This window comes from Gadus morhua, unplaced genomic scaffold (assembly GCF_902167405.1).
Source record: "Gadus morhua unplaced genomic scaffold, gadMor3.0, whole genome shotgun sequence".
NCBI lineage: Eukaryota > Metazoa > Chordata > Actinopteri > Gadiformes > Gadidae > Gadus > Gadus morhua.
In genome coordinates this window covers 284465-307500 of record NW_021964145.1, presented here as the reverse complement: position 1 = coordinate 307500, position 23036 = coordinate 284465, and the positions used below count along the sequence as shown (strand labels likewise).

At 42.1% G+C, this 23036-nt stretch overlaps 11 non-coding genes across 11 annotated transcripts; all 11 read left to right on the top strand.

Moving 5' to 3' along the window:
• Nucleotides 1–7323: 7323 nt before the first annotated feature.
• Nucleotides 7324–7395, top strand: trnaa-cgc (transfer RNA alanine (anticodon CGC)). Its single transcript has one exon. It is a non-coding gene; the product is annotated as a tRNA-Ala (tRNA).
• Nucleotides 7396–7993: 598 nt separating this feature from the next.
• On the top strand, nt 7994–8067 carry trnat-ugu (transfer RNA threonine (anticodon UGU)). The gene has a single exon. It is a non-coding gene; the product is annotated as a tRNA-Thr (tRNA).
• A 438-nt stretch (nt 8068–8505) lies between these two features.
• On the top strand, nt 8506–8587 carry trnas-aga (transfer RNA serine (anticodon AGA)). Its single transcript has one exon. It is a non-coding gene; the product is annotated as a tRNA-Ser (tRNA).
• A 1244-nt stretch (nt 8588–9831) lies between these two features.
• trnaa-cgc (transfer RNA alanine (anticodon CGC)) lies at nt 9832–9903 on the top strand. Its single transcript has one exon. It is a non-coding gene; the product is annotated as a tRNA-Ala (tRNA).
• Nucleotides 9904–11043: 1140 nt separating this feature from the next.
• trnas-aga (transfer RNA serine (anticodon AGA)) lies at nt 11044–11125 on the top strand. The gene has a single exon. It is a non-coding gene; the product is annotated as a tRNA-Ser (tRNA).
• Nucleotides 11126–12369: 1244 nt separating this feature from the next.
• Nucleotides 12370–12441, top strand: trnaa-cgc (transfer RNA alanine (anticodon CGC)). Its single transcript has one exon. It is a non-coding gene; the product is annotated as a tRNA-Ala (tRNA).
• Nucleotides 12442–13581: 1140 nt separating this feature from the next.
• trnas-aga (transfer RNA serine (anticodon AGA)) lies at nt 13582–13663 on the top strand. Its single transcript has one exon. It is a non-coding gene; the product is annotated as a tRNA-Ser (tRNA).
• A 1262-nt stretch (nt 13664–14925) lies between these two features.
• trnaa-cgc (transfer RNA alanine (anticodon CGC)) lies at nt 14926–14997 on the top strand. The gene has a single exon. It is a non-coding gene; the product is annotated as a tRNA-Ala (tRNA).
• Nucleotides 14998–16107: 1110 nt separating this feature from the next.
• On the top strand, nt 16108–16189 carry trnas-aga (transfer RNA serine (anticodon AGA)). Its single transcript has one exon. It is a non-coding gene; the product is annotated as a tRNA-Ser (tRNA).
• A 317-nt stretch (nt 16190–16506) lies between these two features.
• Nucleotides 16507–16578, top strand: trnaa-ugc (transfer RNA alanine (anticodon UGC)). The gene has a single exon. It is a non-coding gene; the product is annotated as a tRNA-Ala (tRNA).
• An 873-nt stretch (nt 16579–17451) lies between these two features.
• trnaa-cgc (transfer RNA alanine (anticodon CGC)) lies at nt 17452–17521 on the top strand. The gene has a single exon. It is a non-coding gene; the product is annotated as a tRNA-Ala (tRNA).
• The last annotated feature ends 5515 nt before the right edge of the window (nt 17522–23036 follow it).

Below are 23036 nucleotides of genomic sequence, written 5' to 3'. Positions count from 1 at the left end.
AACCTATAGTCAAGTGCCGTGTTGTCCATTATCCCTTACATAACCACTATGTCAGTGACACAATTAGGCCTAGGCTTTTTTTATTCGACAAATTCATATTATAGCTGTGAGAATTGTTAAGAAAAATCCCCTCCATAGTCGCCCTGGAGTCACAGGCCGACAGTCTCCTGCAAGAATCAGGGAAACCTATTATAGGACATTCATCCCAAAAATTAAATATTTAGATGAATACGTGATACTTTGTTTTGATAGTTATATACCTCTGATTAAGGGGTACATTTTAATTTGTGCAATTTTGTTTTAAGTCATGCCAGACTCGCGGTCCTGTTGAGAAGGAACTATGCGCACTTTGAGGGACGGAAGGTGAATGTCATACAACTGTTTAAATCCATTATGAAGCGGGATGTGGATCTGATGTGCACGTATGGAGGGGAGGGTGTGAAAGAGTACTTTATCAGTGGGACCTCTTTTATTCATGAGAGGGAGGGGGGAGGGATTTTGTTTAATTGGTAAGGAATTGTTTTTCAATCTAAAGGAGTGAACTGGTGTGTTGTTGTGCTCTCTCTCCTGCAGTTGGGTCGGGTCCTGCTCCCCGGGCGGGGTGGATGGCCGCGGGGTCTTTCGGGTGCGGCAGTGGCGTGTATGTGTGTCTGTGTGCTCAGTCCGTGGGGGGTGCCCGCCCTCCGCGGGTCGGGTGCGCATATGTGCCCGCATGTTGCTGTCGCGCTTGGGGGGGCCTTTCGGTGGTTTGCTCCGGTTGGGGTGCGGGGACTGGCCTCCCTGTGGGGGTGGGGGGGGGGCGCGGCAGCACATAAAATTTTGAGTCCTGTTTTGCGTGATTGAGCTCTCCCTTGGGGGTGAGCTAGGTTCATTTGTATGTATTATTTGTATTGATGTCTTGCTTTTGAACTCTGGAGTAGGAGACGTTATCATTTGTAATGAAACTGCATGAAATCAGTGCAAATATGTGAATCTAAGCATGTAGAAGGCGCCATATATAAAATCCGGCATTATCTGGACAGGCACTTAGCATTCGATGTTTTTTGACAACATGTTCTCCAAATATAAAATGTTAATATTTAAAGGTCTGATAGATCCGAAGACTAGTGTTGTCAGGTCCAGGTGCTGAATGACATGGACGAGAAAACCCTTGGTGTGTTCCGAAGCAGGCTTAAAATGAAAATTCTTGCGCTGAGGGGATGTAGCTCAGTGGTAGAGAGCATGCTATGCATGTATGAGGCCCCGGGTTCAATCCCCGGCCTCCATTTGATTGCCCTAGAAAAGTCAGGTGAGTGCTATTTTAATCAAATGAGGTCACGTAATGCTTAACCTACCAAAGATGTTGCCGATTGCTAATGTTCGAAACAAGTGAGAGAATTGAAACTGTGTTGTCGTCAACGATACAGGTTAATCAGTGCGTGCGATTTCAAATGCGCACGCTTTTGTGCGCTTGTGCGCTCAAAAGCTAGTGTGCGCTCAAAAGCTAGTGCCGGTCAACACATTGATATGAGTACGGTACGTTTATGCACTAAGTGTTGACAGCCACAGAAGAGAAAAACATTGTTGCGTCACGACGAAGATTCAGGCCTGCCGACAAGCGTTGGCCAGTTCTGCTATCTGTACGCAGACTACTTCTCTAAGAAATGTATGATACCGTACTGCCAGTCGATAACCGATTTCCCCTCTTGTATCGTTAAGCAAACTTTCATGTATCGGTTGCCACACGTACAATTGAAGTAATCTGTTTTCGGCTCATCTGTAAAGCTTCTCATGTAGGAGTGCTGAGGTCCGATCACTAAGATGTGATCAAAGCAAGCTGTGGTGGGACTTCCGGTGGCCCGGCAACTAGAATGGCAGCATAGAAAGGAGCTCCTGCATCGACATAAATAATACCCCGTAATTCAAGTTCTTAACACGGCTAAAGTGAGTTAAACTCAAAGAATGATTGGTGGGGGTAAAAAGAAAAAGGAGGGAGCCAGGTCTCAGAGTCAAACCGACCGAGAAACTCGAAACAACGGCAATGCTAGCAGTAGCGAAACTCGCAGTGAAAATGGCGACGACACGGAGGATGAGACTGCACCTGCCACACTCAGCTCCATGAGGAGAGTGGTGAGTGAGGTGGTAGCCGCTGGAATGCGGGATCTTAAATCAGAAATGAAAAAAGAACTGTCGCAAGTAAGAACAAGCTTTAAAGAAGACATGAAAAAGCAACTGAACGAGCTGACTACCGTAATTAACCAACAAGTGAGTGCCGCTACCGGCAAAATAGAGGAGGTGGCGGAACGACTGGGAGAAATTGAGAAGAACATGACCGGGAAGGAGAAATGGGACATTGGCATTAAAGACACTCTTATCCAACTGCTTGATAATCAAAAGTTTCTCCAGGAGAAGATAACGGACTTGGAAGGGCGCTCAAGGCGTAACAACATAAGGATTTATGGCATCCCCGAAAACGCAGAGGGCTCTTCTATGCTACGTTATGTGGAACATATGATTCTGACTGAACTGGGGGACAACGTGGGCCTCCGCGGAGAGGGGAGTCTGGGAATTGAGAGAGCACACAGGTCGCTCGGCCCACAGCCACCTGCGGGCGCGCCCCCGCGCTCTACAGTGCTACGGTTCCTACAGTTTAATATTAAGGAGAAAATCCTCCTCGCTGCATGGAAGAAACCCATCTGTGTTCAAGAAAAGCGAGTGTACTTTGACCACGATTACGCCGAGAATGTACAGCAGAGGAGGAAAGAGTACACTCCCATCAAAAAAGTGCTCAAAGAAAAAAGGATCCGCTTCCAAACTCCGCTGACGAGGATGCGCGTGCACTTCGATTCAGGCACGGTCACGTACAGCAACGCCGAGGATGCCGCGGAGGATTTAAAGAGACGTGGATTCACAGTGGGTCCGCTATCGTTAAGAAGATCCAAAGACATCACCGTGGAGACCATCAACAAACTTCTACCGTGGAGTACAGCAGGGACTCGGCGAGAAGGGAACGCGCATAACTGTCAGGAGAGCGCACGCGAGAAGCTGAAGGTGTTTCAGAGGCCAGCCAGCATGCCATAATAATGGATGAGTAATTTTCTCTGCCCCTTCCTCATAGAGATATGTTAATCTATCTAAGTTCATGGTTCTTAAGCAATCAATACCTTCATTTAATGTTACAATAAGCTAAATAAGCTATAAACATAAAGGCACAGTAAAGACTCATGTGGAACCTGTGACCTCCCTTAAATACAAGTTATTATAGCAGTGGTTCGATGCAGCTGACCTTCATAATAGGCCACCACTTTTTTCAGTGTTTTTTTTTCTCATATTTTATTTCCTAAGTTTGCTGAGGGGCCCCACTTAGTGGCATTCCCCCCTCAACCTAAAGAGGTTTCAAGAGAACCTCCGAAATGGAAGACCTGTTCTGTAAGTTTATCACATGTTCAGTGAATGTTATATCTTGTGTTGTTTGTGTTGTGAGGGCTTTGACTGAATTCTTAAAGGTACAAGAAAACATGTTTATGGTGACTAATGTGAATGCAGTATTATAATATACAGTCTTGGAATGTGAATGGCATAAACAATCCCATCAAAAGGAGCAAAATAGTTGCAAAGTTGAAACGAGAAAAAATTAATATAGTTTTTCTGCAGGAAACGCATCTGTCTGCTATAGAACATGAGAAATTTAAGAAAATTGGATTTAGAAATACCTTTTTCTCCTCACACAGGACAGGAAAGAAAAGGGGAGTAGCCATTCTTATTCCGAATTCTGTTTGTTTTGAATTGATCGCAGAACATAAAGACAAAGAGGGTAGATTTGTTCTAGTCAGGGGAAAAATAGAGCAGGAAGAAGTTACTCTGTGTAACGTATATGCACCCCCTGGTAGCAGCATCTCTTTCTTCAGGGAGGTATTTAACCTCATTGCTGCAGAAACATGTGGCACATGTCTATGTGCAGGGGACTTTAATTTACTTCTTAATCCTAAATTAGACACAACAAATCGAGTGAGAAGAAAGAATCTCTTAGAAAAACAAATAAATAAAATTCTGCAAGACCTTGGACTAATAGATATTTGGAGATATTTACACAAACACGATAGTGATTTTACCTTTTACTCTGCAAGGCATAATATATACTCTAGAATCGATTATATCTTCATGTTTAGCAGAGATTTCCATAAGGTGAAAGATTGCACAATTGGACAGAGAGATATTTCTGATCACTCAGGTTTAACTTTGAAATTTACTTTAGATAGAAATCCTAAAACTACTTTATGGAGGCTGAATACTGGTTTATTAAATAGTAATTCATTTAAAACTGAAATGGCCAAGGAAGTAGAAACCTATTTAGAACATAATGATAATGGAGAAGTCAGTCCTGCAATTCTATGGGATGCAGCAAAAGCATTTCTTAGAGGAAAAATCATCGCTAAGTGTGCTAGGCTAAAAAAGATCAGAGATAAAAAGCTGTCAGACTTGCAGAAGCAATTAAAAAATCTTGAGCAACTTCATACTACTAACAACGACCCCTCTTTACGTGAGCAAATGAGGCCTGTTAAGCAGGAGATAGACAAAATTCTTAGTGAGGAAATTGAAAAAAAAATGAAATTTTTGAAACAGCGATATTATGAGGCAGGGCCTAAAGCATCTAAAATGCTTGCATGGAGAATTAGAAAACAGCAAGCAGAAAACTCAATTCACAAAATTAGGGATCCTATCACAAATAAGGTAACTACTAAATTAGAGGAAATTCAGAGTGCATTTGAAAAATATTACAGATTACTATATACACAGCCAGACAAATCAGACAGACTTACAATTCAAACATTTCTCTCTTCTTTAGATCTCCCCTCAATAGGTAAAAACCAAAACGAGGAGTTAATTTGTGAAATCTCAACTGAGGAAATAGATAATGGAATCTCAAATCTTAGAGCCAATAAATCACCAGGCTGTGACGGATTTCCTCCGGAGTGGTATAAGTGCATGAAAAAACTCTTGGTTCCTTTACTGAAGGCTTCTTTCAACTACACTCTCAGGGGTGGGGCTCTCCCGCCATCTTGGAGCGAGGCATTTATTTCAGTAATACCAAAGGAGGGAAAAGACAAAATGGACTGCAAAGGGTATAGACCAATAAGTGTCTTAAACATAGACTATAAACTGTACGCAGCTATATTGGCTAAAAGATTAAACACAAGAATGCCTTCCTTGATAAATGAGGACCAAACAGGTTTTATAAGTAATATGCAAACACACGATAATATTAGAAGAGCCCTAAACATTATTAATCAAATTACAAAAGGAACATCAAGCGCAGTCCTTCTCAGCCTTGATGCCGAGAAGGCATTTGATTCGGTAGGATGGGATTTCTTATTTCAAGTTATGGAAAGATTTGGTTTTAGTGATTCATTTATACAATGCATAAGAATGCTGTACTCCTCCCCAACAGCGAGGATAAAAGTTAATGGGAGCCTTTCGAATCAAATAATGCTACAACGAGGATGTAGGCAAGGTTGCCCATTAAGTCCACTACTTTTTAATTTTTTTATCGAGCCCCTTGCCCAGGCTATCAGAGAAGAGACTGCTCTGGAGGGTATAGATGTGGGAAGTGTAGAGAACAAAATCTTTCTATATGCGGACGACGTCCTTGTCACAATTAAAAATCCTGAATCTGGTATCCCATTGCTTATGAACATCCTGGGAACGTATGGGCAATATTCTGGTTATACACTGAATGTACAAAAAACCCAAGTCTTGACCTTTCATTTTACGCCCTCAAAGCAATTGATGGACAGGCACCAATTTAATTGGCACCAATCACAACTTAAATATCTTGGTGTCTCACTGACAAAAGACCTTTCACAATTATATGATGTTAATTATAAACAGATAAATAAGAAAATATATGATGATCTGGGCAGGTGGAGCTTGCTCCCCCTCGACCTCGGCAGTAAAATTCGGACAATCAAAATGAATATTCTCCCAAGATTATTGTACTTATTTTCAGCACTTCCAATAGAGATTCCTGCAAAACAATTCAGAGAGTGCGATAAACATTTTTCAAGATTTATTTGGAACAATAAACGACCAAGGGTGAGATACTCAACATTACAACAGCCGGGGGAGAGGGGTGGCATGGCCCTGCCTTGTCTTAAAGATTACTATCTGTCAGCTCAGCTGAGGTATCTTGTATGTTGGTGTAACCCATCTTATGAAGCTAGGTGGAAAGATATTGAGCTATCTTTAATTGAAATACCTATCCAGTCAGTTCTGGGTTGCCCTGGCAGGTTTAATGATGTTCACCAGCTACATAATCATTGTACTAGTTTCTCTCTGAAAATGTGGTCAGATGTAGTAAAGAAATATCAGCTCTGTAGAGAAATTGGAGTGTTGAGCTGGCCTGCATTCCATCCACACTTCCCTCCAGCTTTACAGGACCATAGGTACAAACAATGGACTAAGCGAGGAATCACCTCCTTCTGTAGGATAATAAAGAACGGAAACCTAAAATCTTTTGAGGATTTGCGTCAATCTTATGAGTTGGGTAAAGAAGATTTTTATCGTTACTTACAGATCCGCCACTTTTTTCTGAAAACAATAAAGTCCCCTAATTTACCTTACCTCCTGAAGATTTTCATGGTTGCAAGTAAAAAAGCAATTACTAAATGCTGGCTCCAGAAGAATCCTCCTACCATGAGACACTTAACAAACATTATAAACTCTATCCAGGCAATGGAGAATTTGACTTTTGTGCTGCGGCTTCAAAAGGATAAAGGAGAGGAGTATTGGAAAAAATGGGATCGCTACAAACATAAAGACTCCTGATTCTATTTCACTCCATTCCAATGTGAGAAATATTTGTATTGTGTATTGCACCTATGCTTTTCTTTTTTGTACCGGCTTCCAAATGTGTGTACTGTCATGTCCTAGCCCTCTTTTGTTTGTTTGTTTGCTTGTTTGTTGTTCACATATATGAAACGAAAAATAAAGTATAAAAAAAAAAAAAAAAAAAGGAAGCTGTGGTCAAGGGTGTAGGACTATTTCACAATTTGATCCCACAGCCTCAAGCGTTGCAGTCTGTTACTGTTCGAACAACTGATAGACTTGAGGTCGATAAGCACCATTGTCCTGGCCAAGCGGTTAAGCTGATGCACTAGAAATCCATTGGATCCCCCGCTCCATGATTGAAATCTGCCACACCAGTTTACCACCTCTGCTTTTAGCAGGCAGGCCAAATATCTTCATCTCTTAGGATGGCCTAGTGCAAGTCAACCTATTGATTGGCTGTATCATTAAGCAAAGCTTCGGGTATTGATAGTAGAGATGTACTGATTATTATAAAAAGGGGATGTAGCTCAGTGGTAGAGCGCATGCTTCGCATGTATGAGGTCCCGGGTTCAATCCCCGGCATCTCCAAATTGTAGTGTAGGTGATGCGATGATTATGAATGAATCCCTATTATAAGGTAGAAGTCAAAAATGATCCGATCACGAAACATTGCTGAATGTTACTGTGTAATGAATCATTAAACAAAATGAGGTCACGCAATGCTTTACCTACCAAAAATGTTGCAGAATGCTAATGTTTGAACATAATAGAGAATTGAAATGTCGAAACTGTGTGGTTAAGGTGATGGAGTAGAAATCCATTGGGGTCTCCCCGCACAGGTTCGAATCCTGCTGTCAACTGTACAGGTTAATCAGTGTATGTTTAAGGGACTGTTTAAAGGATCAACAGAAATATGTCATGTTACTGCAGACCTCTTTCGTTGTCTTCCCAATCATTTGCTGAAGCATTTCTCCTGAACTGAGAGGGGTGCTGTGGCTGGGACTGTCATAGTGACTGTCTAGTTCACAGAAGGGGCAGTGTTCTAATCACATCAGTAAGTTGTATAATGTAAGTAACCTACTCAATTGGAATTCCTTTAGCCGCCAGTTCTGATAGCTTAACACATGATCGGGCCACGCTACATGAGACCTTTTTCATTGGTGTATCAAGTAAACAAAACATTAGGGGTACTGTGGCTTAGCTGGTGAAAGCGCCTGTCTTGTAAACTGGAGACCCTGGGTTCAACTCCCAGCAGTACCTACACTTTTTGCAACAGCATCATCTGGTGTAGATGTGATAAAAGTGTTTCTTGCAGTTGTAAACTTGCAATCCATCAATGCAATAGACTTTCCATCAATGACAGCGGCGGCAGGCAAGCCAAATTCTCTATAAAATGTATGATACCCTAGTGTCAACTGATGACCTATTTGTCCCTTCTATCGTTAAGCAAAGCTTCAGGAATCGGTTTTACAGATGTACAATTGAAGTAACACAGGGGACTTCTCTCAACGGCAAAGCGTATGCTTCTCATGTAGAAGGCCTGAGGTTCAATGCCTGCCGTCTCCAAGATGTGATCAAAGCTGGCTTCAGTCAATTTGAAGACTATTTCAAAATTAGATCAAGCAAGGCTTAACCTACCCTAAGTGTTCCAGACTCTTCCTGTTCCAAAAAGCCAGAGACTTGGAACTCTAAAAGTGTGTTGTCGTGGCCGAGTGGTTAAGGCGATGGACTAGAAATCCATTGGGGTCTCCCCGCGCAGGTTCGAATCCTGCCGACAACGGTTCTATCTGAATACGATCAATCATTCCCTTGTTTAGCCAACACATACTCATATTACGGTGAAACTGCATGAATCAGTGCAAATATGTTAATCTAAGCATGTAGAAGGTGCCATATTTAAAATCTGGCATTATCTGGAAAGGCACTTAGCATTCGATTTTTTTGGACAACATGTTCTCCAAACATAAAATGTTAATATTTAAAGGTCTGATAGATCCGAAGACTAGTGTTGTCAGGTCCAGGTGCTGAATGCCACGGACGAGAAAACCCTTGGTGTGTTCCGAAGCAGGCTTAAAATGAAAATTCTTGAGCTGAGGGGATGTAGCTCAGTGGTCGAGAGCATGCTATGCATGTATGAGGCCCCGGGTTCAATACCCGGCCTCCATTTGATTGCCCTAGAAAAGTCAGGTGAGTGCTATTTTAATCAAATGAGGTCACGTAAGGCTTAACCTACCAAAGATGTTGCCGATTGCTAATGTTCGAAACAAGTGAGAGAATTGAAACTGTGTTGTCGTCAACGATACAGGTTAATCAGTGCGTGCGATTTCAAATGCGCACGCTTTTGTGCGCTTGTGCGCTCAAAAGCTAGTGCCGGTCAACACATTGATATGAGTACGGTACGTTTATGCACTAAGTGTTGACAGCCACAGAAGAGAAAAACATTGTTGCGTCACGACGAAGATTCAGGCCTGCCGACAAGCGTTGGCCAGTTCTGCCATCTGTACGCAGACTACTTCTCTAAGAAATGTATGATACCGTACTGCCAATCGATAACCGATTTCCCCTCTTGTATCGTTAAGCAAACTTTCATGTATCGGTTGCCACATGTACAATTGAAGTAATCTGTTTTCGGCTCATCTGTAAAGCTTCTCATGTAGGAGTGCTGAGGTCCGATCACTAAGATGTGATCAAAGCAAGCTGTGGTCAAGGGTGTAGGACTATTTCACAATTTGATCCCACAGCCTCAAGCGTTGCAGTCTGTTACTGTTCGAACAACTGATAGACTTGAGGTCGATAAGCACCATTGTCCTGGCCAAGCGGTTAAGCTGATGCACTAGAAATCCATTGGATCCCCCGCTCCATGATTGAAATCTGCCACACCAGTTTACCACCTCTGCTTTTAGCAGGCAGGCCAAATATCTTCATCTCTTAGGATGGCCTAGTGCAAGTCAACCTATTGATTGGCTGTATCATTAAGCAAAGCTTCGGGTATTGATAGTAGAGATGTACTGATTATTATAAAAAGGGGTTGTAGCTCAGTGGTAGAGCGCATGCTTCGCATGCATGAGGTCCCGGGTTTAATCCCCGGCATCTCCAAATTGTAGTGTAGGTGATGCGATGATTATGATTGAATCCCTTTTATAAGGTAGAAGTCAAAAATGATCCAATCACGAAACATTGCTGAATGTTACTGTGTAATGAATCATTAAACAAAATGAGGTCACGCAATGCTTTACCTACCAAAAATGTTGCAGAATGCTAATGTTTGAACATAATAGAGAATTGAAATGTCGAAACTGTGTGGTTAAGGTGATGGACTAGAAATCCATTGGGGACTCCCCGCGCAGGTTAGAATCCTGCTGTCAACTGTACAGGTTAATCAGTGTATGTTTAAGGGACTGTTTAAAGGATCAACAGAAATATGTCATGTTACTGCAGACCTCTTTCGTTGTCTTCCCAATCATTTGCTGAAGCATTTCTCCTGAACTGAGAGGGGTGCTGTGGCTGGGACTGTCATAGTGACTGTCTAGTTCACAGAAGAGGCAGTGTTCTAATCACATCAGTAAGTTGTATAATGTAAGTAACCTACTCAATTGGAATTCCTTAAGCCGCCAGTTCTGATAGCTTAACACATGATCGGGCCACGCTACATGAGACCTTTTTCATTGGTGTATCAAGTAAACAAAACAATAGGGGTACTGTGGCTTAGCTGGTGGAAGCGCCCGTCTTGTAAACTGCTGGGAGTTGAACCCAGGGAACCAAGTGTAGGTACCCTGGGTTCAACTCCCAGCAGTACCTACACTTTTTGCAACAGCATCATCTGGTGTAGATGTGATAAAAGTGTTTCTTGCAGTTGTAAACTTGCAATCCATCAATGCAATAGACTTTCCATCAATGACAACGGCGGCAGGCAAGCAAAATTCTCTATAAAATGTATGATACCCTAGTGCCAACTGATGACCTATTTGTCCCTTCTATCGTTAAGCAAAGCTTCAGGAATCGGTTTTACAGATGTACAATTGAAGTAACACAGGGGACTTCTCTCAATGGCAAAGCGTATGCTTCTCATGTAGAAGGCCTGAGGTTCAATGCCTACCGTCTCCAAGATGTGATCAAAGCTAGCTTCAGTCAATTTGAAGACTATTTCAAAATTAGATCAAGCAAGGCTTAACCTACCCTAAGTGTTCCAGACTCTTCCTGTTCCAAAAAGCCAGAGACTTGGAACTCTAACAGTGTGTTGTCGTGGCCGAGTGGTTAAGGCGATGGACTAGAAATCCATTGGGGTCTCCCCGCGTAGGTTCGAATCCTGTCGACAACGGTTTTATCTGAATACGATCAATCATTCCCTTGCTTAGCCAACACATACTCATATTACGGTGAAACTGCATGAATCAGTACAAATATGTTAATCTAAGCATGTAGAAGGCGCCATATTTAAAATCTGGCATTATCTGGAAAGGCACTTAGCATTCGATTTTTTTGGACAACATGTTCTCCAAACATAAAATGTTAATATTTAAAGGTCTGATAGATCCGAAGACTAGTGTTGTCAGGTCCAGGTGCTGAATGCCACGGACGAGAAAACCCTTGGTGTGTTCCGAAGCAGGCTTAAAATGAAAATTCTTGAGCTGAGGGGATGTAGCTCAGTGGTCGAGAGCATGCTATGCATGTATGAGGCCCCGGGTTCAATACCCGGCCTCCATTTGATTGCCCTAGAAAAGTCAGGTGAGTGCTATTTTAATCAAATGAGGTCACGTAAGGCTTAACCTACCAAAGATGTTGCCGATTGCTAATGTTCGAAACAAGTGAGAGAATTGAAACTGTGTTGTCGTCAACGATACAGGTTAATCAGTGCGTGCGATTTCAAATGCGCACGCTTTTGTGCGCTTGTGCGCTCAAAAGCTAGTGCCGGTCAACACATTGATATGAGTACGGTACGTTTATGCACTAAGTGTTGACAGCCACAGAAGAGAAAAACATTGTTGCGTCACGACGAAGATTCAGGCCTGCCGACAAGCGTTGGCCAGTTCTGCCATCTGTACGCAGACTACTTCTCTAAGAAATGTATGATACCGTACTGCCAATCGATAACCGATTTCCCCTCTTGTATCGTTAAGCAAACTTTCATGTATCGGTTGCCACATGTACAATTGAAGTAATCTGTTTTCGGCTCATCTGTAAAGCTTCTCATGTAGGAGTGCTGAGGTCCGATCACTAAGATGTGATCAAAGCAAGCTGTGGTCAAGGGTGTAGGACTATTTCACAATTTGATCCCACAGCCTCAAGCGTTGCAGTCTGTTACTGTTCGAACAACTGATAGACTTGAGGTCGATAAGCACCATTGTCCTGGCCAAGCGGTTAAGCTGATGCACTAGAAATCCATTGGATCCCCCGCTCCATGATTGAAATCTGCCACACCAGTTTACCACCTCTGCTTTTAGCAGGCAGTTCAAATATCTTCATCTCTTAGGATGGCCTAGTGCAAGTCAACCTATTGATTGGCTGTATCATTAAGCAAAGCTTCGGGTATTGATAGTGGAGATGTACTGATTATTATAAAAAGGGGATGTAGCTCAGTGGTAGAGCGCATGCTGCGCATGTATGAGGTCCGGGGTTCAATCCCCGGCATCTCCAAATTGTAGTGTAGGTGATGCGATGTTTATGATTGAATCCCTTTTATAAGGTAGAAGTCAAAAATGATCCGATCACGAAACATTGCTGAATGTTACTGTGTAATGAATCATTAAACAAAATGAGGTCACGCAATGCTTTACCTACCAAAAATGTTGCAGAATGCTAATGTTTGAACATAATAGAGAATTGAAATGTCGAAACTGTGTGGTTAAGGTGATGGACTAGAAATCCATTGGGGTCTCCCCGCGCAGGTTCGAATCCTGCTGTCAACTGTACAGGTTAATCAGTGTATGTTTAAGGGACTGTTTAAAGGATCAACAGAAATATGTCATGTTACTGCAGACCTCTTTCGTTGTCTTCCCAATCATTTGCTGAAGCATTTCTCCTGAACTGAGAGGGGTGCTGTGGCTGGGACTGTCATAGTGACTGTCTAGTTCACAGAAGAGGCAGTGTTCTAATCACATCAGTAAGTTGTATAATGTAAGTAACCTGCTCAATTGGAATTCCTTAAGCCGCCAGTTCTGATAGCTTAACACATGATCGGGCCACGCTACATGAGACCTTTTTCATTGGTGTATCAAGTAAACAAAACAATAGGGGTACTGTGGCTTAGCTGGTGGAAGCGCCTGTCTTGTAAACTGCTGGGAGTTGAACCCAGGGAACCAAGTGTAGGTACCCTGGGTTCAACTCCCAGCAGTACCTACACTTTTTGCAACAGCATCATCTGGTGTAGATGTGATAAAAGTGTTTCTTGCAGTTGTAAACTTGCAATCCATCAATGCAATAGACTTTCCATCAATGACAACGGCGGCAGGCAAGCAAAATTCTCTATAAAATGTATGATACCCTAGTGCCAACTGATGACCTATTTGTCCCTTCTATATTTAAGCAAAGCTTCAGGAATCGGTTTTACAGATGTACAATTGAAGTAACACAGGGGACTTCTCTCAACGGCAAAGCGTATGCTTCTCATGTAGAAGGCCTGAGGTTCAATGCCTACCGTCTCCAAGATGTGATCAAAGCTAGCTTCAGTCAATTTGAAGACTATTTCAAAATTAGATCAAGCAAGGCTTAACCTACCCTAAGTGTTCCAGACTCTTCCTGTTCCAAAACGCCAGAGACTTGGAGCTCTAAAAGTGTGTTGTCGTGGCCGAGTGGTTAAGGCGATGGACTAGAAATCCATTGGGGTCTCCCCGCGTAGGTTCGAATCCTGCCGACAACGGTTCTATCTGAATACGATCAATCATTTCCTTGTTTAGCCAACACATACTAATATTACGGTGAAACTGCATGAATCAGTGCAAATATGTTAATCTAAGCATGTAGAAGGCGCCATATTTAAAATCTGGCATTATCTGGAAAGGCACTTAGCATTCGATATTTTTTGACAACATGTTATCCAAACATAAAATGTTAATATTTAAAGGTCTGATAGATCCGAAGACTAGTGTTGTCAGGTCCAGGTGCTGAATGCTATGGACGAGAAAACCCTTGGTGTGTTCCGAAGCAGGCTTAAAATGAAATTTCTTGAGCTGAGGGGATGTAGCTCAGTGGTAGAGAGCATGCTATGCATGTATGAGGCCCCGGGTTCAATCCCCGGCCTCCATTTGATTGCCCTAGAAAAGTCAGGTGAGTGCTATTTTAATCAAATGAGGTCACGTAATGCTTAACCTACCAAAGATGTTGCCGATTGCTAATGTTCGAAACAAGTGAGAGAATTGAAACTGTGTTGTCGTCAACGATACAGGTTAATCAGTGCGTGCGATTTCAAATGCGCACGCTTTTGTGCGCTTGTGCGCTCAAAAGCTAGTGTGCGCTCAAAAGCTAGTGCCGGTCAACACATTGATATGAGTACGGTACGTTTATGCACTAAGTGTTGACAGCCACAGAAGAGAAAAACATTGTTGCGTCACGACGAAGATTCAGGCCTGCCGACAAGCGTTGGCCAGTTCTGCCATCTGTACGCAGACTACTTCTCTAAGAAATGTATGATACCGTACTGCCAATCGATAACCGATTTCCCCTCTTGTATCGTTAAGCAAACTTTCATGTATCGGTTGCCACATGTACAATTGAAGTAATCTGTTTTCGGCTCATCTGTAAAGCTTCTCATGTAGGAGTGCTGAGGTCCGATCACTAAGATGTGATCAAAGCAAGCTGTGGTCAAGGGTGTAGGACTATTTCACAATTTGATCCCACAGCCTCAAGCGTTGCAGTCTGTTACTGTTCGAACAACTGATAGACTTGAGGTCGATAAGCACCATTGTCCTGGCCAAGTGGTTAAGCTGATGCACTAGAAATCCATTGGATCCCCCGCTCCATGATTGAAATCTGCCACACCAGTTTACCACCTCTGCTTTTAGCAGGCAGGCCAAATATCTTCATCTCTTAGGATGGCCTAGTGCAAGTCAACCTATTGATTGGCTGCATCATTAAGCAAAGCTTCGGGTATTGATAGTAGAGATGTACTAATTATTATAAAAAGGGGATGTAGCTCAGTGGTAGAGCGCATGCTTCGCATGTATGAGGTCCCGGGTTCAATCCCCGGCATCTCCAAATTGTAGTGTAGGTGATGCGATGATTATGATTGAATCCCTTTTATAAGGTAGAAGTCAAAAATGATCCGATCACGAAACATTGCTGAATGTTACTGTGTAATGAATCATTAAACAAAATGAGGTCACGCAATGCTTTACCTACCAAAAATGTTGCAGAATGCTAATGTTTGAACATAATAGAGAATTGAAATGTCGAAACTGTGTGGTTAAGGTGATGGACTAGAAATCCATTGGGGTCTCCCCGCGCAGGTTCGAATCCTGCCGTCAACTGTACAGGTTAATCAGTGTATGTTTAAGGGACTGTTTAAAGGATCAACAGAAATATGTCATGTTACTGCAGACCTCTTTCGTTGTCTTCCCAATCATTTGCTGAAGCATTTCTCCTGAACTGAGAGGGGTGCTGTGGCTGGGACTGTCATAGTGACTGTCTAGTTCACAGAAGAGGCAGTGTTCTAATCACATCAGTAAGTTGTATAATGTAAGTAACCTACTCAATTGGAATTCCTTTAGCCGCCAGTTCTGATAGCTTAACACATGATCGGGCCACGCTACATGAGACCTTTTTCATTGGTGTATCAAGTAAACAAAACAATAGGGGTACTGTGGCTTAGCTGGTGGAAGCGCCTGTCTTGTAAACGGGAGACCCTGGGTTCAACTCCCAGCAGTACCTACACCTTTTGCAACAGCATCATCTGGTGTAGATGTGATAAAAGTGTTTCTTGCAGTTGTAAACTTGCAATCCATCAATGCAATAGACTTTCCATCAATGACAACGGCGGCAGGCAAGCAAAATTCTCTATAAAATGTATGATACCCTAGTGTCAACTGATGACCTATTTGTCCCTTCTATCGTTAAGCAAAGCTTCAGGAATCGGTTTTACAGATGTACAATTGAAGTAAAACAGGGGACTTCTCTCAACGGCAAAGCGTATGCTTCTCATGTAGAAGGCCTGAGGTTCAATGCCTGCCGTCTCCAAGATGTGATCAAAGCTAGCTTCAGTCAATTTGAAGACTACTTCAAAATTAGATCAAGCAAGGCTTAACCTACCCTGAGTGTTCCAGACTCTTCCTGTTCGCAAAAGCCACAGACTTGGAACTCTAAAAGTGTGTTGTTGTGGCCGAGTGGTAAAGGCGATGGACTAGAATTCCATTGGGGTCTCCCCGCGCTGGTTCGAATCCTGCTGACAATGGTTCTATCTGAATACGATCAATCATTCCCTTGTTTAGCCAACACATGCTCATATTACGGTGAAACTGCATGAAATCAGTGCAAATATGTGAATCTAAGCATGTAGAAGGCGCCATATATAAAATCCGGCATTATCTGGACAGGCACTTAGCATTCGATGTTATTTGACAACATGTTCTCCAAATATAAAATGTTAATATTTAAAGGTCTGATAGATCCGAAGACTAGTGTTGTCAGGTCCAAGTGCTGAATGCCATGGACGAGAAAACCCTTGGTGTTTTCCGAAGCAGGTTTAAAATGTAAATTATTAGGCAGTAAGGGTATGTAGCTCAGTGGTAGAGCGCATGCTTTGCATGTATGAGGCCCCGGGTTCAATCCCTGGCATCTCCATTTTATTGCCCTAGAAAAGTCAGGTGTGTGCTATTTTAATTAAATGAGGTCACGTAATGCTTAACCTACCAAAGATGTTGCCGATTGCTAATGTTCGAAACAAGTGAGAGAATTGAAACTGTGTTGTCGTCAACGATACAGGTTAATCAGTGCGTGCGATTTCAAATGCGCACGCTTTTGTGCGCTTGTGCGCTCAAAAGCTAGTGTGCGCTCAAAAGCTAGTGCCGGTCAACACATTGATATGAGTACGGTACGTTTATGCACTAAGTGTTGACAGCCACAGAAGAGAAAAACATTGTTGCGTCACGACGAAGATTCAGGCCTGCCGACAAGCGTTGGCCAGTTCTGCCATCTGTACGCAGACTACTTCTCTAAGAAATGTATGATACCGTACTGCCAGTCGATAACCGATTTCCCCTCTTGTATCGTTAAGCAAACTTTCATGTATCGGTTGCCACATGTACAATTGAAGTAATCTGTTTTCGGCTCATCTGTAAAGCTTCTCATGTAGGAGTGCTGAGGTCCGATCACTAAGATGTGATCAAAGCAAGCTGTGGTCAAGGGTGTAGGACTATTTCACAATTTGATCCCACAGCCTCAAGCGTTGCAGTCTGTTACTGTTCGAACAGCTGATAGACTTGAGGTCGATAAGCACCATTGTCCTGGCCAAGCGGTTAAGCTGATGCACTAGAAATCCATTGGATCCCCCGCTCCATGATTGAAATCTGCCACACCAGTTTACCACCTCTGCTTTTAGCAGGCAGGCCAAATATCTTCATCTCTTAGTATGGCCTAGTGCAAGTCAACCTATTGATTGGCTGTATCATTAAGCTTCGGGTATTGATAGTAGAGATGTACTGATTATTACACAAAGGGGATGTAGCTCAGTGGTAGAGCGCATGCTTCGCATGTATGAGGTCCCGGGTTCAATTCGGCATCTCCAAATTGTAGTGTAGGTGATGCGATGAATATGAATGAATCCCTTTTATAAGGTAGAAGTCAAAAATGATCGGTAACACTTTATAATAAGGTGCCATAATAAATAGCAAACTAGTCATTACTTAACCCTTTGTTAATATTCGTTAATTGTTACTAGAATATCTATTTGGCACAAGTTAATAGTTTTTCCATCATTAATTAAATATTAGTTATTTGCATACAATCTGTATGTTAATGTTTTAACAAATAGAAAACAATCTATTAACTAATATTGTATTAATATTTATTAATAGTTAACTAAATGTATTTTTGGCCCTAATTAACAGTTATTTCTTAATTATTTAAATGTTAAATGTTTATTTACAAACAATATGTTAATATAAAAGTTAATGACATTATTTAACTAATTGTTATTAAACTGTGCTTCTGCCTATCCCAATATGAACCACTCCTCATAGGACTCTTACAATGAAGTTGGTTAAGCTTAATTAATATATTAGTAATATATAACTATCAGTATGGGGGACCCTTATAATAAAGTTGGTTAAGCTTAATTTATATATTAGTAATATATAACTATTAGTATGGGGGACCCTTATAATAAAGTTGGTTAAGCTTAATTCATATGTTAGTAATATATAACTATTAGTATTGGGGACCCTTATAATAAAGTTGGAATAGTAATTATTAATTATTTACAAATATTTTTTATAACATTTATTGACGATAGCAAATATTTTAACTCTCACACTGGAAATGAATGATATCAGCACACACTGTTGGGAAGGGGAATGAAAATACTTTAGTTATAACTCTCTAACAAAGAACTCTCCAATAGCTTTTTTTTAAGATTTAATAGGTTTCTTAAAGGCACACAAGGCAATGTTTTTAGAGATGGGTGAGAGACGCTCCATTCACCCGGTAATTAGCAATTTAATCATCAGTGACTAAGAAGCTGTTAAATTAACCTATAAATGTTGCCTGGTGTGCCTTTAATGAAAGACTGTGTATGTGTTTCAGAGATGTTTGTACATCTCTGCTATGTCATGCAAAATCCTACCCAATGGACCACTGTGGTACTTTTTTGCAATCCATTCATGCCACTCAATCACATTTAGGTGGTCTGACAACAGTTCTTCTGTCCGGTTGCCCCTTTGTCTCCAGACCTGCTCCTTAACAGTTCGCCAAGCACGTTCAATGTGCTGTGTATGGTTTCCTGTAATAGGATCCATATACCACATACTGTGGTTTACAGTCAAGTGTCTGAACCCCAGATCATTAATTACGCGGTATGACCGCCATTCATCACTAATGATGTAAGAGCCCATTTTTACATGTCGGCATAGCAAAGGGACAAATTCTCTTCTGGTTCGCTGGTCCACCAGGCGCAGGATTGGTCTCTGACTCTTCCCATCACTTTTCTTCAAGCCCAACATGCCAAAAACCCTCTTTTGTCTTTTCCACCCCCTAGCCGCTCTGCCTCTCCCATACTGTATTAAAACAAAACAAAAGAGAAAGTGATCATGAAGCATAACACATTCTGTGTATAAAGGATGCATTACACAAGGATACAACAAAGTTTTATTGTCACATGCACATAGTTACTGGTGTAAGAAATGCAAGGAAATTGAGTTTGTAAAGATGTAAAGTGCATGTTGGACATTGGGGAGGGATTATTGAGGGATTGTAGGGTCGGCTTGGACATCACAGATAAAGAACTTGCCTCGTAAATCAATCGGCAATTAATTTGCGAGAACCGGTGCATCGGTTGAACTTGCCCCTGATCTAATGTTAACACTTTCAAAGGGATTAAACATGACGTCACCATGTAATCTGAGGCTCTACCTGTGCCAGTGGTGTGTATAACGAAGTTACAGATCAGCCCTATGCACCAACTCGAGACTCCCAATTATAAAAATACCAGACATGTGGTTTTAACAATGGAGAGTTAGCAGGGGTGTCGGCACTCTCCAAATCAGAGGCTGAACTCGTATGATGTTGTGTACTAGGCATAAGGTGATGAAGTGGTATGACGAATGGGCAAGTGCTGGGTGGGGTTTGCAGGCAGGAGGGGCGGGGGGCTTTCTGGTGATGGGCTATGGGGTGTGTGGAGTGGGGGGTGGTAGCAGGCGTTAGGGGGGAGGGGGGGCCTTACAATATACAGAATACATCAGTGGAGGTTTTTTTTGATGATGGGCAGAGCTAGGGGCAGAGCTGTCGGGGTAGAGTAGTGGGCACATGTGGGTAAATGAGTGTGTGTAGGTTGGGGCTGAATGTGAAGAATGACACTTGGCCGAATGCAGTGTGTAGGGCAGTCATACTCAAGTAGCGGCCCGCGGGCCTTTTGTGGCCCGCGGGGTGTCTATTAATGGCCCTCGAGCTGTTTTGAAAAGTTTTTTTAATTATTAAAAAAATAATTAATAGTTTATATATAAGTTTATAGTTTTTTTTAGATAACTACTCATATAGTTATTTTTTTTAATATATGCCCAAATTAAAATTATATTTTTATTTTAGGAAATATTTTTGTTTTTAATAAAAAGGAAATGTTATGTTATAAAATGTTGTAAATGTTATACATACGTTATGTTATGATACGTTATCGGACGTACACGGTCCCAATAAATGGCCCCTTGAGTCACTGAAAAAATTTTTTGTGGCCCCTCATCATTTCTACTTGAGTACCCCTGGTGTAGGGGAATGGGTGCACAATGCGTGTGTATGTACTTTACTATTATCAATGTGTGTTGTTGTCAGTGATGTCTACCACTTAATTTTCCAGCATATTTTAATTATGGTAGTTGTTACTCTGATATTTTATGTAAATGTTATGAAAATTCAAACAATATTTTCTCACCTTTCTCTTATGTCTGAAGTGGCTTTCGTCGATCACCACATACTCGTGTCTTCCACCCAATCGCTGTCCCTTCCTTCTCCTTCTTCTATTAAGTGCCCAAATACATACTTCTCGTAGCTTCTTTGCCATCTTTGAAAGAGAGGTCGGACTCCTTGATATCTCATCCATCATCATGTCAATCTGTCTTAAACGCAGTCCTTGTGAAAACCTGAAACAAACATCACAAATTATGAGCATTTCTTCAGCAGACCCCCCCCCCCCCCCCCCTTCCACACACACACACACACACACACACACACACACACACACACACACACACACATAGACTATAATAATATTCAGAAAATAGAAAGCACACGTGTAACACATTAGTAACAGAGCCGGTATGCGTAGGGCTTCACACCACATCGCAAGGCTTCACATCACATTTGACAGGCTACTTGACAGGCTGCAGGCTATTTTAATGTCACATTTTGGCTGCTGGTGTATGTGGTGCACTTTGGCAGAAGAGCCTTTCACTTCATTCTCACCTTCCCTTTCATTCTCAAGCTATACGTTAAAATTACATTACCATAGGCTACATGCAGGCGCACAATGAAAACACTCCACTCATCTATCCTTAGCCTACATTATTGTGTAATAATCTTACCTGTAAATGACTTGTTTATTGTTTATTTTTTATTATGGATCCCCATTAGTTGTCGCAGAAGCGGCAGACTAGTCTTCCTGGGGTCCAATTAAAATCTGAACATACAAACAATTAGGCCCCGTCCACACGAAGCCGAAACGGGCGAAACCGTTACGGTTTCGATCTATCCGGTTTCGAAGTATCTCCGTAAAGACGAAGCCAAGCGAAACCGGGTAGACCTGTAGAAACGCTGTAGTACACAAGCCAGGCCCATAAGGGGCGCTGCTTCTGCTACAGAAATCCAGAAGGAAAATAAATAAGAAAAGAGGCGAGCATGCGCATAAAGGGTGAGACTCCGCGGGCTTAACAGTCATTGGCTAGAGGATTGAAGGGGGGGGGGGCGATGACGTCATGGTTTGCGGTTTCAGTCGGTTTCAGGCGTCCACACGAATCCAAAACGAAACCGGGTAGATTTGAAACCACCTCCGAGGGTGGTTTCAGAAGTTTGCGGTTTCGGTCAGCGGATTCGCCGGCTTCGTGTGGACGGAAGGCCGAACCGTACAAGACCTTTGCGGTTTCGCCATGAAATCGGCTTCGTGTGGACGGGGCCTTAATCATCACTCAAATACAGTAAAAGTAGTGACAAAACTACAAATACATAGCAACAGTCAAACAAACAAAAAAATGGGCATCTGGGCGCCTCCTTGTGCCTTATAGACGGCTTCACTCTGTTCCTGTGATTGAAGCCCCCTCTGCACATCCTGTGGATTAACATATGAATATATTTCTTTAACAAAAAAGTCAAGAGTAAATTTGACAGTAAACTTAAGAAGAAGACCAACTTACCATTCATAGTAGTCTCCACAAGACTTCTTTGTCATTTTCATTTTGCCTCTGCAGGTTTTGCATTTCATCTTCTGCTTGAGGATTTGTTTTTTCTGTAGCCACTTAATTAATTTTAAATGTTTTTTAGTTGATCGGCAACCTTCAATAAGGATTCTAAATTTCCTAGCTAAGCCTGTCATTGTGTACACAGCATGTCTTCAGACCCATCTATGCTTGACTGAGAGCGCTGTTAGCACAATGTACATAATGGCTCTTTCCCTCCAATTCTTCCTTGGGGTTATAGGTTAATGTACGGTGGCGCTGAGCATTCACCAAATAAAAAAAAGTCAGGCTCGCTAGTTTATTTGGAAGTGTACGTAATGTCGGCAGGCACCAGATCTGGGAAAGTTTTAAGAAAGAACACAACTGCAGCGAAGGACGACAAAATGCTCCCCTCCGCCTCCGCTCAAACATGTGACATCATGTTTCCACAAAATATTACCTTTTTTGGAACAAAAAGGAAGAAATGGTATTCTGTATAAGGCATCAGCAACATCAGTTTAATCTTTGTTTTTTTGTACTGTCTAGACCTGTCTAAAGCTCTCAGAGAAGAACAATCTTCAGAGGAAGACACTGCCTCCTGCTCATCATTGTCGTCAATGAGCCGGTCCTCCTCCTGTTCTTCCTCCTCCTCCTCAGATGAGAAGATGAAACGAAAGGGCAAGGGAAAACTCAGACTTTCAAAGACAAAGAACAAAATAAAGAAGGCCAGGAAGCACCACAAAGTGACTGATGTCCGCAAAAGAGGTAAAACTCTAGTAAAACGTTGAATCTATCCTTTATGGAGCAAATTCATTTTCCACCTCCCCTTGTCTTCAACATTTGAGATTTACCTTTCTCCAGGTCATTCAGCCTTTCTCTGAGTTTGACCAGAGGGTTAGAGGGGTTAAAAGTGAAGCGAGAAGCACAAATGTCTGTTAAATTCTGTGTTCTATTTTCAGAAGGGGGAGGGGGGGAAATCCCAGAGTCGAGCCCTCATACCTCATACAGAAGTTAATTGAAAAGTTTACATTGTGACGTTATGTGACACTCCCACTTATGCAGACTGGAACTATTCACGATTACTCCCATTGTAGTCTGGCTGAGCGGAAATGGACAGCGTCTATTGCGCTAGCGTCGGATTCCACCGCTACTCCTCCCCTTCCGGTT